Source organism: Felis catus, chromosome C2 (genome assembly GCF_018350175.1).
Source record: "Felis catus isolate Fca126 chromosome C2, F.catus_Fca126_mat1.0, whole genome shotgun sequence".
NCBI lineage: Eukaryota > Metazoa > Chordata > Mammalia > Carnivora > Felidae > Felis > Felis catus.
Window position 1 is genome coordinate 66,216,323 of NC_058376.1, and position 26,544 is coordinate 66,242,866.

The 26,544-nt window shown below is 44.3% G+C and overlaps 1 protein-coding gene across 1 annotated transcript in view; it reads right to left on the reverse strand.

Moving 5' to 3' along the window:
- Positions 1-26,544, reverse strand: part of FSTL1 (follistatin like 1) — a 54,296-nt gene that overhangs the window by 20,579 nt on the left and 7,173 nt on the right. The gene's annotated exons all lie outside the window — the stretch shown is intronic.

Below are 26,544 nucleotides of genomic sequence, written 5' to 3' on the forward strand. Positions count from 1 at the left end.
TTTCAAAAGGCAAAAGGATAACTAAACCATCAGAAACATGCCTTTGCTATTATTCAGTATGGTCTTGTTCAGACCCTGTCCACGTCTGCCTCTGGCTTCAAGACCAAGAGGGCCAAACCATTGGAGAGCCAGTAGAATTATCCTCAAACCACTTAAGGTCAGTCATTCCTGCTCAGCAGAACCTACAGGCAGGGAACAGTCCCAGTCTATGCCACTGAAAAGGAGAGCGTATGTAGACACTAATCTGTCAGTGACACATTCCTTCCCTCACGTTAATTAGTGGCTAAAAGGCAGCCCCACCTCATTTGTCACACAGGCCAGCAGCAGTGGTGGTTGAACAAAGGAGAATGTGATTCTTCCAGCCTCTGTCTGACTGCTGAGCAGGCAGTCACGAAAGGCCTCCGGGCTCCCACCCACTGGGGTAGCACTAGCTGTGACAAAACCAACAAAAATGACAAGAGCTGTGGCGGGGTCAGTAAAGGCAGAGATGGAACCTCAGATCCCACCCCTCAGACCATGTCTACCATGTCATGCAGAGAACTCACACACACAAAGCTTGTAATACTAAAATTCTTGTAGTCCGTAAATGTTTCATATCTAAGAATAGGTCAAAGAAAACAAAAAACAAAGTAGATGCTGAAAGCTGAGGACTGCACCCAATACAGCTAGTCTGCTGCCACCTGGAGGCTGCTTTGCAAACTCCAGGGTATTATTTTCTCTGCTGAGCCATCTTGCCTGTCATGCAGGGATCCCATTGGTCGAGAAACTCTTGCCATGCTCACATTTCATTGGTTCATATGCTGTTGCTAAACCCATTCTTTTTTGGGGGTGTTGCTAAGGAAAATTCAATAAAGCTGGCAGGCAGGGGAAAAAAAAAAAAGAGGAAGTAATCCCCAAAAGGCTGGGATGACTGGATAGCTGTTGTTTCCTAAACTGGGTGTGGAGATAAAATCAAGCATATATTCTCTGATCAGGGCGCTCATAACTGTGCCTGGGAAGGGAAAGCAGCTCTAAAAAGGAAGAGGAAAAGGCTGCTGCTGACCAGTGTAACAAAATCTCAGATAAGACTACCTTGTTCTCTCCCCCTCATGAAACAACACTCGAACCAAGAGATACCACAAATACATTCCTAAAAAGGCACGCTCAGACATACATCTACACTCAAACAACACACCAGTATACAGCTCCACCAGCAGACCTTTACCACTTAGCTATATGTCTGTCCATAGCCACTTTAATTCTTTGAACCTCAGTTTCCTCATCTGTAAAATAGGGGTAAATACCAGCCCTGCCTCGTGAAGATGCAATAGTATATTTGGAAGGGCATCATAAACTGAAAAGCAAGCAGAGAGCTTCCTGCACAGTAGCCCGTGGCATGTAGAGAGTTCCTTTTATCTTATGTTGTTGTTTTTAGTGAGTATTAAGGAGTAAAGCTTTGACTTCCAGGTTGAATTCAAACCAAGTCAGTAGTTCTCAAAAATCATTTGAAGAAACACTCTTATTTAAAACGTAAAATCTAATATTTGAATAGTACAATTAAAATTTGCAAAATGTTTCACACTTAGGATTTCATCTTACTGTACGAACAACATTGCAAGGAAATGTATATTATTAACCTCATTTTATAGATGAGGAAACTGAAGATCAGGAAGGTCAAGTAACTTGCCCAAAGGTCCTAATGCTAAAAATGAGAGGAGCCAGTATTCCAACCTGGATCTAGACAACAGGTGATTAAGTTCCCATTTATAAATACCTGGCATTCTAAGTGATTTTGATTCTATGTTATCTTATGTAAGCCCTATGATAACACCACAAGTTAGACATCATAACTCTCCCCATTTTACCAATGATGGAACTTAAGCCTTTGAGGTTAAATAACTAGAAAATGATAGTGCTAGGATTCTACCCAACCAAAGGGAAAGCAGCTCCTTTATATTTGATTTACTTTCATATCCAGAAAATTAAAGGTTTAAAGAGATTAGGACAGGAAGGTGATTTACATAATTAGCAAATATGAGAAAGTGCTTAAGAGTAGCTAGAGAGCTGGATTTGAGCTCCCACATCCCGCCTCTGCTCCTTATTTGCCATGGCCGTGGGCAACGTACTTTCTTTAAACCTCAGTTTCCTCATGTGTGAAATGGGAACACTAATCCCTGCGAGGGGTGTGTGAGCATTAAAGGAGATGAACTGCCTGCTGTACAGCTGAAAGCTGCCGTTGTCACTGATTCTCAATTTCCTCATGGAGCGCCCGATACCACCTTGGTGGTCAGGTCCCCACCCAGCCTCTGTTACCCAGAAACGATACTACTGAGAGCACAAGGACTGAGTGAATGGAAAAAACCCAGATTCCTTCCCGTTTGAGACCAAAGAGAAAGGGGGCAGCGCCAGTCACACAAGCATTCCTCTTTGCAGGTGGCACATCTGTCAATAGGTGGCAATCTCTCTCTTTGTCTTGGAGAACTCAAAGCCGCAATGCAGAGATGCAGCCTTGGCTCCTGCAGTTCTACCCTCCCAGCCCAGGAGATGTGGAGCAGGAGGTGGGACAGCGGGGTGAGGCAAGCACCCCACAGGCACAGGCAGCGGTACAGAAAACCAAATTTTTGCTGACTTGGGAAAGAGTGTCCTACCCAAAGCTCCCAATCCTCCCCAGTTCTTACCATTCACAGGTGTGCTATAATGCAGAAAAAAACAATGAAAATTTTCTACCTAGAGGTGGCCTCTGTGTGGCATTGAAAGCCCTTATCCAAGCCCTTTCTCGGGGAATGGGAGGTCAGGAGCAACCCTGGGGCTCCCAGAAAGTTCCTGAGCATGGTAGATGGTCTTACCCCTCTGCTGAGTGGAGAACATCTTGCGAGAACATGCTCACGGCATAAACATGCTCATGGAACAGGGCAATCAATGGCTGTCTGGTGGGCAGGGGTGTAGTGAGTAAGGCAGAAAAGAGGCAGGGCAGCAGGTGACATGGTGAAGGTGGTGCTTTGGAATATTAATTTGTGTCTGGTCCCTTCCAACTCAGAAATTTTAACTAAAGTGCAGGGCAGCCTGGATGGAGGCTGGAGGCAAGGGAACCCGCCAGGTGAAAGACAGTGAACTAGTGGGGGTGACAAGGACCTAGGGTCCAATGCTAATATTAATTAGAGCACCTACAACTGAGTGAGGCTCTTCACAGATATCTCTGTCCTCACTTGTCCTCTGCACAAGTTTCCATAGTTTTATTCCTATCTAACAGATTCAGAAAAGCTCGGTGACATACAGAGGCCACATGATGAGGGAGAGACTGACTCAGGACTGGAAGACAGGTCAGCCTGAATCAGAAGCCTTGATATTCCCTCGCAGGGAGGGAACAATCAAGGGAATAAGGTATGGGCAGAGGGGACAGCTACAAGGGCTAGCATAGGTAGAGGCTGCACAGCACAATGCAGTTCTTTTAAGAATGAGGTCCCAAGCCTGTATTAGAATTTCATCTATGTATAGACAACCACACTGTCATATGGATATGCTCTAGGAGTGTGAGGTCACAATGTATGAATCTCTAAGTCTGAGTGTACTTATGAAAACGTGATTGACTGAATGGGGTCAGGGGGCATGTTCTGAGGGTGTGAACACTGACATGTTGATAAAAGTCAACTGTATACTTGCTTCCAATGGAGAAACATTGGGTTTCTAGCTTTGACTTTCTGCCTCATCTTCCTGACCTGCTGCTGTGCTATTTTCATTATGCATCGCCAGTCACGCTTTGTTCATAATGCAAACTCCCCTTGGTAAAAGATGGCCTGGGAACATTGCTAACTTTCACTGGGGAAAAACTTCCTCCCTGAGCAACTGTCAGTCATTGCATGGTAATAATGATACTTGATACTTGCACAGCAAGTTTGATTCATCTGTAATTTTTACTATCATTTTTGATTCTCAAAACTCTTTAGGATCGGCAGGCAGGGGTTAGCTCTTAAGACACTGCCAGACTTAACATCCAATGATGAAGAAGAAACTGAGGCTCAGGGCTACGTGTGACTGGTCCAAGACCTCACAGTTGCAGAGCTGGGTCCTGGCCTAGGTGTCCTAATTCCAGCCCTCTTTCCACAAACCACTTTGCCTCATTACAAATCAAAGCTAGAAAAGATATTGTCATGGATCCAAGGTCTAAAAAAATCAATTAGTTTTGCAATTTAAAAAGATCCTTTGCAAACAAAGAGCAAAGCAAGTTATTTGCAAAACCACCAGTAGAGGTGATGGTGTGCCTGAGACTCCGGGCCGACTAGCATTAAGGCTGAACATAAACTACACTTTGAATGTTTAAAGAAAAAAAGTCTTCTAAAGTAAAAATCATTTTCTGGAAGAACACTGTGCTTTGGCAAGGGAGGAAGCTTGTAAGCAAAACCATAAAACTGTCAGCTTAATATATCATTATTTCACTAAAGTGAACTGGGTCAGCTGTGTACCCCCAATCCTTTTCTTCCTTCCCAACTTTCTTTAAAAAAAACAAAAACAAAAAAAAAACAGTCCTACTTATGCCAAGGTGGAATTTTGGCTCCACTTGCCACTATTTTGTGACAGAGCGGCTTTGTTGACGTGAGAAAGGCTCTCCTTGCTTTGCCAGAATTAGTCATGGAAACTTCACAGGAACACCAGGGCCCCTCAGATACGCTGAGCACCATGGAGCTTGGGACAAAGGAATTCACAGAACTGGGGAGAGCAGGAGGAGGCCTGGGTGGGGCACAGGGTGGGACGCTGGCTGCTCCTAGCCGGTGTTCTGGAATGGAACCCAGTAGTACAGGCTGGAGAGCTTGAGAAAGCCAAACCTCTTCAGGACCTTGAAATCTAGCTGGAGCACCACGTGACCCTGTTCAAGTCTCTCCAATTCTTTTTCTCTGAAAAGGAACATGTTGCTGCATCCCACATATCCTAAGGAAAGAGCTGAAAGGAGTAGCAATTTCTAGCAGCTGTTCTGATGCACATGGCAGAGGCCTCTGCATCTGCAGGAACGGTGTGCCTCGTGTATTTGTGCTCACAACCAGGCCCTCACCTCAAGGTTAATGCAACACGGCCAGATCCAGGTTCTGAGGAGCCTGGTAAGCTCAAACAATTTGAGACAGCCCCCATGAGAAAAAGAACACACGATTATGACTGTAAAATTGGGCACAGGGCCTTGGGAAGGGGCCTTGTGTGTAATGTCTGAAACTAAAGCTTGATTAGCTCACGGTAAATCTGACTCTCCATCAACCCTATTATGTTCTTCATAAACAAGAAGGCTTTGGGGCTTTTAGTCTACTGGAGCCCTCTTTAATATTTTATACATGTATAACTTATCTCAATTGAACTCCAAGTGTCTGCACATTTTGGCTTCTGACACACTCACCACAGTGCCCTGCCTGAGAAAATCCACAGTAAATGCTTTTTACATTAAATTTTACTGGCGATTTGCTCAAGTTAGTGTCAATGTCGGTGGCCAGGATGTCAGGATGTCTGGGGGAAGGAGTGGCTGGTCTTTATGACATCAAAATAAGGGATGCATCTCCCCAAGAGTATTAGCTTTAAGATTAAAAAAAAAAAAAAAAACTATTATGGACCTGTCATTTAAGAATTACCTAATTCTGGGGCACTTGGGTGGCTCAGTCAGTTGCCTGATTTGGGCTCAGGTCATGGTCTCACAGTTGGTGAGTTTGAGCCCCACATGGGGCTCACTGGTGTCAACAAAGAGCCTGCTTCAGATCCTCTGTCTCCCCCTCTCTCTGCCCCTCCCCCATTCTCTCTCTGTCTCTCAAAAGTAAACATTAAAAAAAAAAAATTACCTAATTCTCCCTTGTATTAATTCCTATGTTTAGCTTCTATCACAGCTTATGGGATAACATGTTCTTGACATTTTCTTCTCATTACGTGATAATGTATTTTGTGTCTGGAAATTACTACTTTCAAATTTCAAATGGGACAAGGCTGTTTACCTTAACCACTGTCTTTATTATCTTACAGATGCTGTCACACTCTCTACGTGTTTGCCTTGTCAAAGGGAAGGATCTAGACTGCCATCTTCCTAGGGGAGCCCTGTCACTTTCCCAGCTGCATATTCACTATCTCTGGAATGCCACCCACTCCTATACATAGACCTTCCTTGAGGCAGCCCAGCCCCAGCATGGCAAACAAGGTGATGGTTTCTACATGAGGGTGAGTTAAGTCTGCTGTAATGGCCTTGTCTAGTCATAGTAGAAGAATAGCAGCATTTAATAAACATGAGTTAGAAATATGTTAAGCCCGTTCACGCAGGACTGAGAAAAATCTCACATGGGTCTACCAGATCTGAGGATTCATCCCCGTTGGCAGTGAGGAGCCTCTGCCTCCAGCACGCCAGGAAGGCACTTCTGGTCTCATGCATTCAGAGCATGGGCCACACTGATGTGCTGGAGTGTCCCAGGGGAGCACCATGCTGTCTCTCCAACTTAGGCACACCCAGGGACTCCAGTCTGACGGACACGGTATAGCAGGCTCCCCAGCATCTGTCTACAGTTCTGAGTGATCCCTGGGAGCTCCCAAGATATCCTGTCTTTTTGTAAGGCCCCTAGTTCTACAATTGAACACTTCAGTGTCTTTAGAATTCCTTGGTGAGACCTTTCAAGCCAAACCACTTTTTGCCCTGAATTAGTCTGATAAGTTTGATCATGGTATTCATTTTCCATCCTCCAACCACCTGCCTTTAAGATTTGTCCACTTTATTTTTTTTAGTTTTAACGTTTATTTATTTTTGAGAGATGGATGTATGAGCAGGGGAGGGGCAGAGAGAGAGAGAGGGAGACACAGAATCCGAAGCAGGCTCCAGGCTCTGAGCTGTCAGCACGGAGCACAACATGGGGCTCCAACCCATGAATGATGAGATCACAACTTGAGCCAAAGTTGGATGCTTAACCGACTGAGCCACCCAGGTTCCCCTACTTATTTATTTAAAAAAAAGTTTTTTTAATGTTATTTTTGAGAGGGAGAGAGACGGAGAGAGCACGTGTGCATGTGTGCACATGCACGGGGAAGGGGCAGAGACCGGGGTTGGGGAGGGACAGAGAATCTGAAGCAGACTCTGCACTGTCAGCACAGAGGCCAATGTGGGGCTCCAATTCACAAACTGTGAGATCATGACCTGAGCCGAAATCACAGTTGGACACTTAACCAACTGAGCCACCCAGGCGCCCCAAGTCTTGACCACTTTAAAGGATAATGTAGGTGGTATGGATAGTCCTTCAGTCTTCTTCAGTAAAGGCCAGGGCAAGTAACTAAAATCTATTAGAAAGCCTATGTGATAAATGCCTGTGAAAACACAAGAAGGATAACAGCCTGTGACCAGGGTGATGCAAGCTCCATGCAATAAACCCTGAAGGAGGACAGGACATGGCCTCTACCTTCACAGGAGTTTCTAACCTCATCAGGGCGATGAAACTCAGAAATGCAGATCAGCACAGCCCTGAGTAAAGGAGGTTGGATCTAGGAGATGGAGCTTCAAGGATGAGAGGGGGACTCAAGTGAGCCCTAAAAAGTGGTAGGATCTGGATAGGAAAACTGTAGGTTTTTGAGCAGGAGGGTCTTAGGACCAGTTCAGCAGTGGTACATGGGGAGAAGTGGGTGAGGAAGAATTTGGGGGCACAAGGAAACAAGGTAGCAAGTGCCGGGGATGATGAAAGTCTCGTGTATGGTGGTGGCATAGATACAGAGAAAGGAGGGAATTCAGGAGAAAAGTCCTAAAGAACAGTGAGGTCTGGCCACAGACCAGATAGGAGAGAGGAAGGTGAGAAACCAGGGAACCAAGATCATTGGCTTTGAGGGTATGGAAGTTTGCTAGTGTGTCTGCCAGAGATGGAGACCAGGCAGGGGCTGAGCGGGGAAGGGGTCAGTGATGATGAGTCAGTTATGGACTTTAAGTCTAAGGCAACAGTAAAACATCCCACTGACAGTTGAAAATAAAGGATTATAGAAGCACATCTGGTCATGATCCATGTAGGAATAAGAAACAGGGCCAAGAGAACACACGAGCTCAGGAAGAAAGGGTGGAAATGGAGGGCTAAGGGTGGCCAAGAAGCAGGAAGAACAGGTTGCTAGCAGCCCACATGGGGGCTCTCTGCAAGCCAGAGAAGGTGCCTTCCCCTCTGGGCAGATGCGACCCCAGACCAGGCTACAGGGCTCAGTAATCAGTGCAGGTTGGACTTCAGCCCCCTTCACCTCCCCATGCAGTGAGCAGCCTGCACAACTGTTACGAGGGCTCTGAGGGCAAAGCAGCCAAGAAAGCAAAGCAAGCACATTCAGAAAACTGGAAGCAAAATCAGGACATCTAGAGAGCTGGATGGTGATGAAACAGGTGATGAATGCCATTGTATGAGAAATGATTTGGCAAATGTTGGAATGAGACAGCAAAAAACACAACACAACACAACCTTTAAACCTCTGTGGAAACCTGAACCAGAGGCCAGACCAGACAGAGGCAGTGAGGTCCTATGTAACGAGAACTGATACAGGAACCTGGAGAGAGGCCCTGGACACATGTCTCTCTGCTTCCAACACTGTGTGACTTAGGGCAAGACACCCGAGAAAGGGGCCTCAGTTTCCCCATCTATAAAAGGAAAGAATTGTAGATGATGCCCATGTCCCTTAAACTGTTAAGATTCTCTTAACTAGAAATCACAGAAATTTGCCATTTCAGATGTTCCTGAGTATCAAACTTTAATCTCTCAAGGAAGTTAACGTAGACACCCAAACTAGAGACTGGTTATGGATAGTCTCCTGAGAGTGTCTCAAGTCTTTGTTTGGTCTGAGTGGAGGAATTAAAGTTGACCAATTAAAGTTGGTCTGAGTGGAGGAATTAAAGAATTTTTGTAAGCAATGCCTTTTCATTCTCTCCTGGGTCATGACAGAGGAAATCAGAGGAGTAGCAATGGGACCCCAATTGAGTGGCCTGATTTCACTCTTGGTTAACTGCTTGGAACCCTCTTCTCCCTTTGAATGCCATTAAATGACATTTTTATTCTATCTGTGTTTGCCTTGCAAGAAGAAAAGGGAGAGAATGGCTAAAGGAAATTCACATGAGATTCACAATTCTTCATTCCTGCCAAGAACCTGTCACTGAAGTATGTCTGGGACTGCCAGGGCTCACATTTACTCAGCATCCATGCTCTAATTATTTCCACATGTAGTTCAAGGCAAATGGTTGATTAAAAGTTAAGAAAACACCCCACACCTAAATCCCAATACCCTCCACTAAGAGGGGAGACAGCTCCAGGGCAGCTATGGGAGAGCTCCGAGAGAACTGGTTTTGGAAGCGTCCCCTGCAGTGCTAACCACATCTGGATCAACATCCCTGCACATCCCCAAGCATTCCCGACGCTCCATCCCAAGCCAACTCTCCACCTCCCCAAGGTTCCCCAAGCACTGAACCAAACAGGATTCACATTCTTTGAACTTCTGAGTGGAATGTAGGATTTATTCCTGCTTTGGTAGAAAGCAAAAGAGGTATGGATATAGGCTAAGAGCTACAAGTTCTCCTCTCCATTCCTTTTTCCCTGGGCTCTACTGAATTTAGGTAGACTCTGGGTAGTTCCCGATACCACATACTAGAGAAGGAATCCAGTGTGCAGAGAACGTGGGTTCCTTCCCCAAGCCGGAGAACAGTCCCCACATCTGCAGCTCCTTTCCATTATCCCAATCTGCATGTGGCTCCCCCTAAAACTGACAGTTAACCCACTATTCCCCAAGGTGGTCCGCATGACCTGGCATTGATTCAGATGGCTACTGAAATCTACTTGGCCGCATTTAACACTGCCACATTAACTTTGGCAGTGACTCAGTCTTCTTCCTGTCTCCTGGGTGATTTCATTGTTTATGTGGGCTCAAGATCCTTGACCTCCTCACCTCCAGTAACCCTCACTTCTAAAGTCCTCTGGCTACAGGAAGGTTTAGGAGGTTATCTGTGAGTACAGCAGGTAGCAGCGGCAGGCCAAACTGAAGGGTACAGGGCACCTGAGGTCCTACATTTTGAAATGAAAACTCATTACCCTTTGAAAATGTCAGCACCATGAGGGATTATCAGATGCTTCTTTAACCTTCAAATGGGCAGAGAATGTCCCACAAGACCAGCTAAGAAAATAATGTCACCATCTGGGAAGGCTGATTGATTGTCTGAATTACACAAATTCTTCCTGTCCTTCAAAGCTCAGCTCAAGTTCCACAACTCCAACCTCGGTGACCTTTCCCTCTTGACTGGTATGAATTGCTCCATCCATCTCTGAACTCATTTTGATCACTTTTTAGAAAATTTAATTGATTATGCAGAGTTTGGCTTCCCAGCTAAACCCTTAGAGGACAAGGCTTGGTCCTGGCATAGTGCCCTGTGCCACTCAAGCGACCTTTGTTGAAAGTATCAAAGGGTGACTGAGACACACAACCCTAAGGCCCTACGGCAGGGTCACAAAGCCCCCTGGGCCAATTCCTCTCCTGGGGCTGCCCCCTTTTAGGATCAGGTTTTTTCGGGAAATAGCCTAAAGACACCACCCTTCTTCACCTGGCAATAAATATTCAGCCTGGAATTCCCTAATGAGAGATTATCTTAGACCCACAGAAAGACACTGGGGTGTGTGTGTGTGCGCGCGCGCGTGCGTGATGGTGAGGTGGACAGGAGAGCAATGGGGGACTGAAATGGCTTTCAGTCATTTCCTTTGTTCACAATTAATGTATAATCCAGCAGATATGCTGAAGGAATGACAACGTGCTTGGGGGAGAATGGAAGAGGAGGCAATGTGGCAATGCAGGGTACCTCATGGGAAGGCAAAATTGTGTGGGGCTTCAGAGTGTAGGGTGGGGGTCATCACAGAGCAGCCTCACACCTTGATGACCTACACAAGGGAGAAGTAGAGACAAAAATAAGCAAGGATGACAGGCCAAGAGAAATTGTGAAAATAGGCCTAATTGTGAAATGAGGCAAGGCAGCTGTTTTATGCTCACTCTCCTCAGGAATCCTATTCCTACATTGTCGTATGAAGTAGAAGGGAGGTAGAAGGTACATGGTCAGTCTCCCTAAACATGAGAAAGAATAAATTGCCTTATTCTACCCCTCCCCCGTGTGCCAGCATGTTCTGGAGGTTTCCAACCACTCCCTTCTGGCTCATCTATGAGGCTGACCTTACAGCAGGCTGGAATACACTGCAATGCGAGTTGGAAGGGCTAGGCTATTGCTGTGCCCAACTGTTTTAGTTCCCAGGGTGCTGGGCATCTTAAAAAGAACTGTGATGTCCAACCAAGAGCTGAGACCATTTGACAGACGGAGGGGGCAAGAGGGAAGATAGCAGGGAGGTTAGGGTTGACGGGAACAAAATGGAGCAGAGAGACCCAGAGACCCAGCAGAGCATAACAGTGGGAGTCTACTTTAAAAACACAGACAGGGGCGCCTGGGTGGCTCAGTCGGTTAAGCCTCCGACTTCAGCTCAGGTCACGATCTCACGGTCGGTGAGTTTGAGCCCTGTGTCGGGCTCTGGGCTGATGGCTCAGAGCCCAGAGCCTGCTTCCGATTCTGTGTCTCCCTCTCTCTCTGCCCCTCCCCTGTTCATGCTCTGTCTCTCTCTGTCTCAAAAATAAATAAACGTTAAAAAAATTTTTTTTAAAAAACAAACAAAAAGTAAATAAATAAAAACACAAAGTCCTGGGACTCTGGGGGCAGTGTGGCTGCAAAGCAGCTGTTAAGTTTCCAGCATCCCAGCAATTATTCTCCAGCCTGTGGAATGCATAAGGGGTTAAAACCCAGCAAGAAACTCCATGCTAAATGAAGTCACCATATGTGTGGCTTGGTATGGTTCTAGGAGAAGCAGACAGATGTAATTACAAGTTCTTAAGACACTGTTGCCATGGCAACTGTCGGCCAGGAGAACCTGGAGTCCGAGGAATACAGTCTTCCAAGGAAATGCCAGAGGCAGGTGGTGTTTATCATCCTCAGGATCCACGGGCAGGGTCTGTTTCTCCCCCTTGCCCAATCCTACACTCTTGAGGACCCTCCCCATCCAATTCCTCCTCACCCCCACTTCCTACACCCCAGATACACACCCAGAGCCATTCCAAATGTAGATGAAGCACTCCCTTCAGATGGCATCTGAAGGAAGGAATTAAGGAGAAGTCAATTCTTGGGAGGATGTGTGCAGATGATATTGTTCTCTGGGCAGTCTCTGGTCCCAGGAGCTTTCTAGATCTTAGTGTGGGGATCAGCAGGGGAAGCTGCAAGCTTACTTTACATATCACTAAGGAGTCTAGTTCCTGCATGAGGCGGATGCTGGGTGGGTACCACAGGACAAGTAGGGGTATGTGAGCTTGAGCAGAAGAATGTCTGCTCTTAGTAGGGCAACCAAACATTTTATCAGCCAAATTGGAATATTTTTGAAATCAAAATGGGACCTTTAAAACAGACATACTTGGACAATAGGCATAAACTGTGACATCTGGCCACCTTAATTAACAGGCTACCTAAGGGGAAAAATTACTAGTTTTATTTACAGAGTGAAAATTCTAACCTGGTGTCTATGAGCCCCCAGAAGCCCAGCTACAGATTTGGGGACTTGATTTTCCTAGGACATAACCTAGGAAAGATGAGAAACTCAAAGAAAGTACTACTTTGGGCATGTGCTTCCCCCTTGCAACCTTAATCTCCCTTGATTCAACTGCCATATGAGGATGTTCGTGGGGTTCTGCTCTGCAAAGCTGGGGAACCTGGGCAAACAGGACCGCTTTCCTTCAAAATCTTGGTCATTACAAATCCTTCCAACTGCTTCTCTAAAGAGAAAAACATTCATTTCACGCATTATTGCCAAAGAGAGATGATTCTCTATGGATTTATGGCAATAGTGTAGTCAATAGACTGGGATCACTCCACAGCAGAGAGACCTCATAAATCTCTGCCTGAAGAGGGGAGGTTTTCAGGTGTGCATTCTTACACATTCCTTAACAACTGAATCAAAAACAGTGGCTCAGGATTCTGTGGTCACAAAACCCAGAGAAGGTTTAAACTCTCCCAGGGAACCAGCAGAAATGACTGTATTTTAGGCAGAATATAACCAGCCCAGAAATTATGAGAATGTGGTTCAGTGACAGCTCAGTTACAAAACTGTGGAATGTTTAGAGTGTAAGGCCCACCCAGGGTGCATCCCCTAGTAGCTTCTCAGGGACTTTGGGAATCACAGCTATTTTATAAAAGTTCCTGGCAGTTACAGGACAACCGTGACTAGTAATGGTCCTCTTCTCTCAACCTTGGCTCAAGGCTGGGAGCCACTGGGGCTATCTTGTCTTACTTGCCTGACCTAAATGCAGACAGGTCCTAGACAGTAGGGTGCAAATCTCTGAGCTTAATGTGGAGCTTCCCCAAGATTTCTGGGAGGCAATAAGGAGCTCCTTACTACCTGTGATCATCAATGAACAGCACTGCTCTCTGCTGGGTACGTGTGCCGGGAAGTTTTGACATCCACTGCAGGTCCCCTGGATTTTAAGAGTCCAGTTTAGAGGAATATTAACCTTTCTGGAACAAATTAAGAACTACATAAAATCAGTGCCTTTGAAAAAAAGCAACACTGCAAACACAAATTAATCTGCACTTCCTTAGCATTGTCCAAAGTAGAATTGGACAAAACCTATTTCCAAGCAAGTAACTGAACGACAAAATACCAAACATCAGGTTGGATGCTGGGGTCTCAAGGAAGAAAGCCACATGTCCTTAAGAAAGTCACATGGTAGCACAGCCCATGTCCCTAAGCTGCTGACAGTTTAGACGAGGAGATGGGGCGCAAATACATGGAATTTTAATAACAACACAATCTAATAAGTAACAACTCCAGGCATTGGTGGAACTACATGTGATACACAGTTAAGTGACAAGTCTCTAAAGCAGCAGTGTCCAACAGAAATGTAATACCAGTCTCACAGAAGATTTGCAAATTTCGAGCAAAATTTTAGAAAGTCAGAAGAAATAATTATTTTAATAATTTGTTTTACTTAAGCCAATATAGCCAAAATATTACCATTTCAGCATGTAACCAATTAGGGAGACGTTTTACATGCTTTAATTTCATATGCAGTTCGATACCTGGCATGCATTGTATACTTATAGCACATCTTAATGGGACTAGCCACACTGCAAGAGCTCAACATCCACTTGTGGCTGGTGGCTTTTCCTACTGAACAACCCAGCTCTAATAAGTTCCGAGAGCTGACATATTACCGAGGGCTGAATTGAGGAGAGTTTAGGTAGAAAGAGTAAGACTCTCTTTAACGAGGAATGTCTTGTAAGTGGTGTATATAGTTGAAGTCAATGGATATCTGCACACCTGGGTAAGACAGCATGCTGGGCTACATCTGGGACCAGGACAGTAAGGTAGTGAATAGCCAGTCCTTTGAAAACGGGCAGGCATCGTGGCTACTTAAGCTTAACTGACTCTGCTTTTAATGCCTATGGATGAGTCACTCGACCCTTCTAGCCTCTTTTATAAAATAAAGTATGTGCCACCTCCTTTTGTACTTTGCATGGCTTTGTATTTTGAAACTTCTCTTAATACTTACTTCTTTTTTCTTTTCTTCTTCTTTTTTTTTTTTTTTTTTTTTTTTGCATAAGAGACCATGGATAAATTTGGCAATGTAGTGGATGTTTCTCAAAACCTTTTTTTTTTTTTTTAGTTTTTTGGCTCAACTGCTACATGTTCTTGCTGTCAATTTTCAATAATATTACACTTACACACACACACACACACACACACACACACAATTTTAGTGCTTTGAGATTAAAGTCAACGAAAATATGCACATTCTATTCTTGAGACATTCCTGCCTTGCATTCTTTCCCTGGAGCAGGGAAGTCACAGCTTGGGGGAAGGAGCTGTAAAACCTACTTGTGCTGGCCAATCAGGCTGTATCTGAAGCAGGGGGCCCACCAATGAGAGACTGCCAGGTATTCGACTCCACTGTAGCAAAGCTCCCTATTTTTGCAAAGATTAAAATCCTGCTAGACTTTCAAACCGTACCCACAATGTACAAAGACCTCCTTTTCTGTTCAATTTGTGTTCCCCCAAGGACTACATTAGAAACTCTACACAAAAACCTAGTAGCTTAGTTGCTACAGATTATCATTTGCAATAAAAACACTAAGTATTATGTAGCAGTTTAGTTCTCAAAGCTCTGTTCTTCATTTTTAACTGATTAAACACGAGAGAAATGCCACGTATTTAACTGCTTTTGGTTACCCTGACTGCACTGAAAAGTGGCCAACATACTCTGGAAGTCAAGAAACTGGTCTACGGTCAAGAGCAAGGGATTAGAGAATAAGGTGCAGGTAAGTAGGAGTGTCTACTCCCTAAGACCCGACCTACTGCTGATCGCTGTGCCCTTGGTGGAGCCTTCCCCAGGATAAAAGATCCTCTGAGATCTAATGTGCAAATCCAATGACATTGTTTTGCCCATTCAATGGCACAGTTGCCATTCAAATGAACAGGAGACAGAGCAAGAGCAGAAAGGATCCCAAAAAATCTCAGCAAATGTCTCAGCAAATGTTGAGGTCAGAAAACAAGTGACCAGAGGTTTTGGGACAAACAACCACCGACAACAGAATTTAATTTAATGCTTTACTTTATATTCCTTGGGATATTAGTTTACTCTGGGAACGATGCCCAGTTAAATCAGAATTGCTGATCATGGAGGGAAAGAATAAAAATACTTACTATTCAGTAAGCCTCTGCTTATATTCCAACTTCACCTGGAGCTGAGAGAATCAGAATCCAGGTGTCAGACTAAGCAAGCCCAGCACTACTACCATGTCCAACGTTAAGCAAAGTGTTGATGGGCAGATGCTATCAACCATCTTGCCAGCTGCCAAATATTTACAGAATCTGACACGGAGATCAAAAATTACAGGCAGGACATCATGCATCTCCTCATATTACGTAGGAGATATTTGGATTCATTAATTAACCCATTTGACCAGTGGATCAATTCAACAAATATTTACTGAGCACCTGGTATCTGCTAAATTCAGTTCTAGGTGCTTGGGATTCATTGGTAAATGAGATGGAGAAGGACTGTATCTTGAAGAAGTACATATTCTAGAGAGAGGAGAGTGAAAAGAAACACAATGAACAAGGTCGTTTCAGATTGTGATGATTATTTAGAACATAGGATATGTTTGACAGACGTCTAGGAGAGGGGGCACCCCTTAGACTGAGTGAGGGAACGCTCTCTTGAGCTGAGACCTAAGAATGAAAGGAGCAGTTCAGATAGCAGGAAAAAAAGTGCAAAGGTTGTGAAGCAGGGTGAAATTTGTTATGTTCCTGGAACAGAAAAAGCCCAGTGTAGCTGCAACATAGGGTCTAGCAGGGAAAGCAGTGAGAGATTAGCTGGGAAAAGCAGGCAAAGCATAGTGCATGTATGACCTTGTACGCACTGATAACAACTTTGTATTTTATTCTTAATGAAATGGGGAACACTGGAGGATTTTTACACGGTGATCAGATACGTGTTTCACAAAGATTGCTATATAAAGAAGTAGATGGAGAGAGGCGTGAAGGAAAAAGGGGTGAGCAGCTAAGAGGCTACTGCAATAGTCCGGGCACAAAATGATGGTGGCCTGGAGTAGGATGGTGGCAATGGAGACTGATAACAGTCAAAGAGGAGGTTATATATTCTGACAGTAGAGCCAGCAGGACTTGCTGATGGGCTGAGAATGGATAGGAAAAGTGAAAACTCCAGGAGAAGACTCCTGGGTGCTTTGAGTTGATAATCAAAAAATACCCCAGCCAGATTTAGATAGATATGGACATGGCCATACCAGCCTCCAGTATGGAGTCACTCCCAGAAGGATCTTCCCTTGGACTGGCCCTGGGGTCCAGATAGGTCCCATGCCTTCCCCTGCCTTCTCAGTGAAATTGCATTAGTTTAGGAAGTGGGTTCAACAACCCACTAAGACCTGGAGTCAGGTGTAAATGGACTCTGCTTATGAAAATCTGTTCAGAATTGACCCATGTTTCCAAACTGTTCCATGGAACACAGCACTGAAATACTAATGGGATATTGGAAATGGTGTTCAATGGCAAAATGCCTGGGAAACACTGCTTATGATACTTTCCTCCTAGAAAAGAAAATAAATAATGCACATGAACATTGTAAGGTTCAAAAAAATCCTGCAACTAAAGAACCACTTAACCTAGCACATATATTAGCATCACTCAATACAGTTTGAGAAACATGGGTCTAGAATCTGTATGTCTCTCCCTGCAGTTTTCCTGTGCCTTAGAATTCAAGCAAAAACATCAAGAATAACAGCTACTATTTACTGAGGACTTACCTTGTGTAAGGTACTTTATATCATTATCACTCTTGCTATATACTCTATATACAGGTGCCGTTTTAATTTATAGCTTTTACATTCTCATTTGTTCTTGTGAGTTTTGCCTACAGACCATATGTTCACTTCACAAAAGCAGACATATCTTGTCTGATTGTATAGATCAGCAGTGTTCATTCATAGTATCTCCTCATGCAGCACATAAGATAAAACCAGAAATTCTCCACTTTATCGCCTCATATTCATTTACTTACCCCACTACAAGTAACAGTGAGAATTTCTTACCCTCATCACTGCCTCTCTCCTCTTCCTTCAGGCTTCCTCATTACTAGTTTCCTTCTTCCTATTTATTCCACTTATTTCTAAAACAAGAATTATTTGGGGGCAGTTCACATGCTTTGAACACTCTTGGGCTTAGAATTCCCTACTTTCTGTCTCCCTTTCAAAGAAAATATCATGATATTCAGAATATGGCTATTGTCACATCTAAACCTAGGGATTGGTAATCTAGAGCTCGTTATTCTCAGCTGTCTGGAGACACACACACACACACACACACACACACACACACACACACAGGCTCATTTCACCAACCTCAACAGAGAGAAGATTTTCTCCTGGAGAAACAATAGATCACTGGGAATGAGGAGGTCTTTACATTCCAGGCTACTGGAACATGAGTCATTACGGCTCTTAAATGACAATGTGATTTATTTTACACTGGGCAAAATAATCGTAGCATTACGTAGAAAAATAACCCAATCACCAAATGAAATACAGCCACTGTGGAGGATTGCAGCTTGCTCTCTAACCCACCAGCAATTCAATGTTGCAACTTAAGAAATGAAGAGCCTTCTATTTGATCAAATGTGTAAAGAAAATTAGAGAGAAATGACCTAAGCTGTAAAATGACCAACACAGTGGGCTTAACAATCTTCAAGCATTGGTTGTTCTTAGAGGATTTATTATCTTCATAGTTTTCTTAGTTTTGTCTAAGCAAACAGAGAGCCTAAATAGGGCAAGTGACAAACACAAAAAAACAACTTTTATAGTTTCTTATTATCCTCCAGGTTGTGTTGCACATGGTTTTTTTTTCTTTGATTTTTTTTTACTGAAGTATAATTTACATACTAGTAGTTTTAGGTGTACATCATAGTGATTTGATATTTTTTATATATTACAAAATAATCCCCATAATAAGTCTAGTTACCTATACATGTTCTTTTGCAGAAAACAAAGAAAAACACAGACTGTTGTCCAGTTGTATCTCTCAGAGATAAAGCTATTAACTTAGTAATTGTCCTTTAAACAATATGGCCCCCAAGTAGTTTAGGAAATTTATTAAGAAATAAATCTAGGGGCGCCTGGGTGGCTCAGTTAAGCATATGACTCTTGATTTCAGCTCAGGTCATGATCTCATGGTTTGTGAAATGCAGCCCCGCACATGGGGCTCTGTGCTGACGGGGTGGAACCTGCTTAGGTTCTCTCTCCTCTCTGCCCCCCACCCCTGCTCATGCTCTCTCTTTCTCTCTCAAAAGATATAAACATTTAAAAAAAAAGAAGGATTGCTGTTCATTCTTGAAAGAAAGAAAGAAAGAAAGAAAGAAAGAAAGAAAGAAAGAAAGGAAAGAAGGAAGGAAGAAATACTTCAGTGAATACTGAATACTAAATATACCCAATGTTCAGCAAAGAAGACTTCAATGTCTGGCCTCTTTACTCAAAATACTTCCCAACCCCATTCTCCCTTCTAGTCCCATCCCCCCAAGAAAGGAAATTGAGAAACCTCTAATGAACTCACACCTGAAGCAGGTGTCCTTGTCCTGGAGTTTTCTTTCATCATTAGCCAGCCCTTAGTGCCATGCAGAAAATTACTCTTCTGTTGAACATGATGCAGATGCCAATTAATGCATGGAGTGGAAAGCTTTACCCTAAAAATAAATAGCTAAACCAGGAAGTCTGCTTCTCTGCAAGTGGCTGTTGGCAAGGCCAAGGCCACACAGGATAAGAAAGGAAAGAAAATAGAAAATGCCAAGGATAGAAGACTAGAGGAGGGATGGGGGACAAAGCACAAATGGACTCACTCCTGAAAGATTCTTAAGAGTCTAAGGGAAAAGAAGTCAGCTGAATTCTCCTGCTTCTGACATAGACCTCAGCCTGACCCCAATTAATTGTAGCATCATAATTTTGGCATACAGAGAAGACCCAAGGATAAGGATGTCCCTGGAGGAGTGAGACTAAGAATACCGAGCATTTGTGACACCTGCCTGCATCCCAAAGCAGGTTTTTGTGAGCTGAGGCGGGCTACCCCAGAAACCCCACCTGGGTCCTCCTTATAGGGACCTTGTCCATAAAGGGAACTCAAGTATGTCTGAGTCTGTGCCCAGTTTAATAGCTTTTAGCTGCTCTAACAGAAACTCTACACATCATCAATTTCTTACTGAAGTTTAGATGAGCCAAGTATCCTAGTGAGAATCACCAGAAATTTTTCTGTCTTTGCGTTCTTTATCTATTTTATTTTTCTCTGTTGCAAATATGCCACAAACTTGGGTCCTTCCCCAGCACTGAAAATAGTTAGCCTAGCACTAACAGAAGACAGCAGGACATGCTAGCTATGGGATTTGAAAGGAGAAACATACCTCTTAGTTTTGGAATGAGGTAGGAAATGAATGAATGAACAAATGAATAAATGAATACCATGCACTGATAAAGTTAACGCTCATTAAGAAGCTTCACAACCACAAAAATAAGCCCTCCTTATCACTATTTTCTATATGCCTTGGCTCAGAAAGGAATCAAGACAGTATAACACAGATCAAATACTGAACTAAATTAAACGAAACAGTCACATTAGGGGAAATTTAATAACATACATGCTTCTCTTCATTAGTTTCAATAGAAATTTGGGGTTTTTTGTGAGGGAAGTGTATTTGAGCTAAAGGTAGACAGTCATACTCTCCAAGTAGTGAAATCTAACTCAAGTAGTGTCAATTAAGTAGCAAAATGTATGTGTGTGTCTGTGTATACAGGCTATTCTGGGGCACAGACAATTTTAATTCAATTCTGACACTTGTGTACAAGTAGATTTATGCGGAAAACCACAGGCAACATTGGGCGGCCCCATGCAGGACTGACAGTGGGTACAATGTAGCATACTGGGCTTCACTACTGGTATTTAGGAATTGGAGTGCAGTTAAGATACTAAGCATTTAAGTGGAACTAAAACATCTGTGTTGGCCTGTTTCCTTACTGAGTTCACCCTTGCAAGTCACTTGATTTAACTGCTGAGGTCAAGGCCAAAGAGCAGTGCCCTCAGCTATAACAGCCCTGAACTGATTTGGAGAAAGGCATGGGGGCCAGGGCAGCAACTTCATCAATACCTGTTCAGGAAACCCAGGATCCTGGTCATGGGCCAGGTAGCACTGGTGACCCAGAAGGCAATATTAGGGTCCACACAGCATTTTCAGACAGTTATTTTTATAAGCCATTTCAATACTACATCATCATCATCATCAACATCATCAACATCATCATTGTTTCAATTTTAGAGGCAGAGAATACATACAAGTGGGAGAGGGGCAGAGGGAGAGAGAGAGAGAATCTTAAGCAGGCTCCACACTCACTGTGGCAGAGCCTGACGTGGGGCTCGATCCCATGGTTTTGAGATCCTGACCTGAACAGAAATCAAGAGTCAGATGCCTAAACCAACTGGGCCACCCAGGCACCCCTGCGTCATTATTTTTAATTTATATTTAATTTCTATTTTAACTTATATTTACAAAGGCCAGAAGAAAGTTTTGTCTTTGTTTTTTTAATCAGTTCAATAAAAGCTCAAGTTGCACACTTTAGAATTCTGGGTTGTCTTCCTTTTTTTTTTTTTTTTTTTTTAATTTTTTTTTCAACGTTTATTTATTTTGGGGACAGAGAGAGACAGAGCATGAACAGGGGAGGGGCAGAGAGAGAGGGAGACACAGAATCGGAAACAGGCTCCAGGCTCTGAGCCATCAGCCCAGAGCCTGATGCGGGGCTCGAACTCACGGACCGCGAGATCGTGACCTGGCTGAAGTCGGACACTCAACCGACTGTGCCACCCAGGCGCCCCAAGTTGTCTTCCTTTTTTAAAAAATTCTTTGCTCAACCCCAAAGAGACCCAGCATCCTTCATTTCTTGCCCAGTGTTGTTGAGCAGCTGGTTTCTGAAGTGGAAAATCAAGTGGTTCCTTTCTATAGAGTAAACAGCATTTGGGATTCCTGGGCATGCAGACTGCTTGGGTGCCACATGCTGTACTATTTATATTGCACTCCATATACGCAGGAGACAGTAAGACACACGAAATGCCAACTGCTTTTAGTCACTCTTTTCCCACTCCTGGGCCAGCTTCTCTTTTCAAACCGCTCCTCCTCGGGACCATCAATTAAGACAAGAGTTAATCAAATATCCTAACTCCATTAAGAGTATTTTGACAATCGAACCTAACATGTCTGCCTCCTTTCCTATGGATAGGATTTCTGGGCTGGGTTCCAGAGCTCACCTGCTCTAACCCCCATATTTTCAAGATGAGGCAGCCGGTGACTTGCCCAAGTTCATACTACCAACGGAGGCTCAAGACCTGGGTGCCACTGTCTGTCGTGGGTTGTTCACTCCAGCCCATGTCTGGCCAAGAAGCGGAGGCTTGTTTGAAGCCAGCTCACATCAGGGATCTCTGTAAGCTCAGACACAGCTTCAGCCAGCACTGCTGGTATTTCCTCAACTGCGAACCTCTCCAGACAGCTGAAACCTGATGGTCTCATAAATTCACTCACTTGCTTCTTATGTGTGCGGCTCATGCCAGTCTCCCTGAGACAGTTTGAGGCCGACCAAGAAAACTGGGGAAGTGAGTGAGGAAAGGCAACCCAAGCGAGAGCTGCAGAACCGTGCAGATTGTGCTAAAAAGGCATAGTGCCAAGCAGACACTGTCTAGACTTTAACTGGCCCCTCCAGAGGGGGGTGCGGGAGGAGGGGGAGTGAGGCCAGAAAGCCTGCTTGCTTTTTGTTCAGCTAATGCAAACACATGACACCGCCTCTGACAGGCTCCAGGCTGGGAGTTCACTCAGTCTAATAAGACATTTCTTCCTCAGGGCTGGAATTCAGCTGTGGGCTGAGGGAGGCTGTGCTAATCCAGCAATCAGGGAGAAGCTAGGAATGCTTTTCCTAATTCCTGGGGAATCACAGTTCCCAAACTAGATGGAGTTGGGCAACAGCCCAACGTAGCACATTTGTGGGTGCAAAAGAACAGGTTTTTTACATTTCTATTTGTATTAGCTAAATCCATGAGGAAAACCCACAAAAATACAGAACTGGCTTTTGATGGAGGCCTATTATGAAAATTTTAGAAGACTCTGAATGATATCAATGTATAAAAGTACAGACGGAGAAATGGCCACCGTGGTCTAATAAGCATCACATATCTGAGAGAAACTGTTGGGTTTGGGGAACTCTGTGTCTCAGTTGGAAAGAAGGCGCCCGTTGTCTGGGTGGACAGACAAGCTCCATGCCTGCAGGATGCAGTCAGCCCCAGTGGTCCCCTTGGCCAGCTGCACTGGTACAGTAGACAGTCTGAACAACCATACACAGCAACTCAGCTGGAGTTTTTTTAGAGCTGCCTTTCAATCTGGTCTTACTCAATGTGGAACATCTGAATGCATCCGAAGGACAAAAAAACTGCCTTAAAACATCCCCCGAGTCACTGAACACAAAGCTGCAAGTGCTGTAATGTCAGAGGAGCAGCTGAACCTGAACCAAGTTGAGATCAGATGCCTCTCTATGTGGCCAAAATGACTAGGCCTGGTCATTTTTTGGGGGGGTTGTTTTCAAAGTCACTTTCAGAAATAAGACACAGTGGGCCTGGAACACACAGCCTTTGCTTTGAGAGCTGAAGTCTGGGTTTGTATCCTGGCTTTACTCTTTACTAGGTGGCTGATTTTGAGTAACTAACTGTATCCTCTCAGCTTGGGTTTCTTCATTGCTAAAATGAAGATTGTAATAACTTCTCAGGTTGTGAGAGTTAAATACGAGAAGGCTCTTGTCTTCTCCTCCTGCTGTTGTCTGGCTACTACTCATTTTTCAGGGCGCAGATTGTGGAGGCCTCTTGGAGGCCTTCCCAGACCCCCCGGGGCTGGCGTGGGTTCTCAGGCCCGTCCTGGCACTTACCACACTGGATCACTCTGAGCCTCTGCTCCTGTCTCCCTCCCTCACTGGACTGCAGGCCCCTGAGGAACAGGGTCTATGTCTTAGTCACCAGCACTAACTTAGTGCCTGACAGAGAACAGGTTTGTGATAGTTCTTTCATTCCTTGAGTTAACTTTGTGAAATTTTACTTGATCCTAGATGGGTGAAGCAAAATACTGTGTGAAAACTTTGGGGAGCTTTTTCTCCGCATAGAATGTGAACCTGGTGGTAGGTGGGGGGGGGGGGGGGGTTGGCAGCTCCTAATGTGGCGCCAACACTCCAGGATGACCTCGCTTCAATGGTGGAGGAGAAAGCTGAGAGAGACAAGAAGGGAGAAGGGAAAGACACAGAGGAGAGCAAGGAGCAGCCCGGGGAGCAACAAAGACCTGGCTCTGGGGCCTGGGATCAGTGGCCATGTGAGGGTGCAGTCAGGGCTGACCACCAGACACAGCAGTGCCCAGCAGAGGACTCAAGGTTTGTGTGCCAAACACCCAGAGCGTTGCCTTGGTTCCCAGAGGGACAAATCCCAGCCTGCTCCAGGAATACTTCCCTACCCTGTCTTTGAGAGTAGGTATTTATTTTTCAAACAGTGAAAGCAAAGGGTTCTATTCCTTTGCGTGATCATATGTTCCAAACCCCAAATTTAGAATTTATGGCCCAGTAACAGGCATGCTATGGGGACGACAGCAAGAATAGACAAAAATGACCATCCCCCCAAAAAACCCAAGATATCCGGTGGCCACCTCCGTATCTAAGAAGGAGAGACAGAGGGGAGAGAAAAACTGAACGTGGAAAAATTCCAAAAGCTAGCTAGCTAGCTATTTATTTAAATGTTTATTTATTTTTGAGAGAGAGAGAGCAGAGGAGGGGCAGAGAGGGAGACACAGAATCTGAAGCAGGCTCCAGGCTCTGAGCTGTCAGCACAGAGCCCAATGCAGGGCTCAACCCCATGAACTGTGAGATCATGACCTGAGCTGGTCAGAGGCTTAACCAACTGAACCACTCAGGCGTTCCTCCAAGAACTTTATACCCTCTTTTCTTTGCTTTTTCTCCCTCTTTTCCCCTTTTTGGTTCTCTCCCTCATTTACTGTCTTTAGGGAGAACTTATGCTAGTTTGCACAGCCCACTGCCTGTGCAACAGGAGGGGCTCAACGAGGACCTAATTCTCTTTCTGCAGGAATGATAGGGTTCTGACTTCACAGAACTGACAGTATCTGGAAGTTTGAAAGCAAGATTGGCTCACTAGAAGCAAGAGTTCTGATATGAATTCTCGGCGTCAAAGCCTCCACTGAAATAAATATCCATAGCCTAGTTGTCTTTTTTTTTTTTTTTTTTTTTTTTTTTTTTTGAGAAAGAGAGAGAGCAGAGAGGAAGAGAGAAAAAGAATCCCAAGCAGTCTGGACATTCAGCGTGGAATCCTACATGAGGCTTGATCTCAAGAAAATGAGATCATGACCTGAGCTGAAATCAAGAGTCAGACACTCAACTGACTGAGCCATCCAGGTGTCATTTAAAAAGGTGATCCTTAATCTCTGGAGAGTAAAAGAGGCAAGGAGAGTTCTGTAAGCCACGGATGTGCATGTGCACACCTACACCCACACCCCATGGGTTTTGGAGTTCTCCCAATAAATAGATGCCACTAGGATGATAATAATAGCTAACACTGTACTCTTATGTGCTGGGCCACTCTTCTAACTGCTTTACATGTAATAAGTCATTCAATTCTCACAAGTAACCTATGGAGTAAATACCCTGTAGTATGCCCATTTTATAGATAAGGATACAGGCCCAGAGAGGTTAAGTAAGTTTCTCAAGATCACAGGGCTAGTAATGGTAGTGCTAGGATTTAAATTTGGGTAATCTAGCTCCAAGGTTTTAGCACTTAACCATTATGCTACACCTCCTCTCAAGGATAAACAGAGTAACATCCTGAGCCAGCACACAGGTTGTACAAATATACACAATGCCTAGTAGATGTTAGTATGTAAGCTGAGAATTCTCTTGTTGAAGTCATTACAGAGTCAAAAACATTCTTTCTCAGTGCCTACTAGGGGCTGCTAAGAGGCACTTGATTGTGTTTCATGTTGACTATGTTTCATGAGTAGAGGAAACCTTTTCCAGTTTCCATTGGTTAGATAGACAGAGAGATGGCCATTATTCCCATTTTACAGATGAGGAAAATAAGCTCAGGGAGGTTAAGTTACTTGCACAAAGCCTCAAAGCTAGACAAGGGCAGAATTCAAACCCAGCCCATTACCCAAAGCCCTTGCTCTTAACTGAAGCTGCAAGTCAGAGACAGTAGGTGGCTTAAAAAAGGTAACATCATCAAGAAAGGGGTGGAGCAAGACTTTGAAGTCAAGGACTCTCATTATTTTATAACATCTTTCTTAATAATGAGAAGGTGCTTGTAACAGGGTCTGTGTAAAAGATAAAACTTGGAAACACCCAGATATGGCAAACAAGAGAAGAGAATGAAGGAACTCAGTGGAAGGTTTGAGTGACCGGAATATGGGAAACAAGAGAAAAGCATCAGCACTCTGTGAACAGACACAATTTCCACACAAAAAGCTGCCACCTTCTGGATAGGTTGGTTGAGTGGTCAAGGTAGGCAGGCTGAAAACGGCACCAGCGACTCAAGTGGAGCCTCTCAAGTTCTGAGAAGGCATCCATCCCTATGCTGCATTTCAGGGTTTTCTGAACCAGCAGCAAGAGGTGAGGAAGGGAGTGAAAATTTCTGTGAAAGCCATAAATCTGGGCCCTAAAGTTGGCCAGGTCCTTTTGAGCTGCACAGGAGCTATGGTGGTAGTGACTCCTTCAGAACAGGGATCTCCATGGTATTGCCTTTTAGTTCCACACTATTCTCAATAGCAGCATACGTGCAAAGGGATTGGGATAATGTCTGGAACTTCAGTAGATCAATAATTTATACTCATTGACTATCACCGAAGGGCAGAATGAAAGACTGTGCGGAAAAGACAAATTTTGCCTCAGACACAAAAATTTTAAGTCTTGAATGA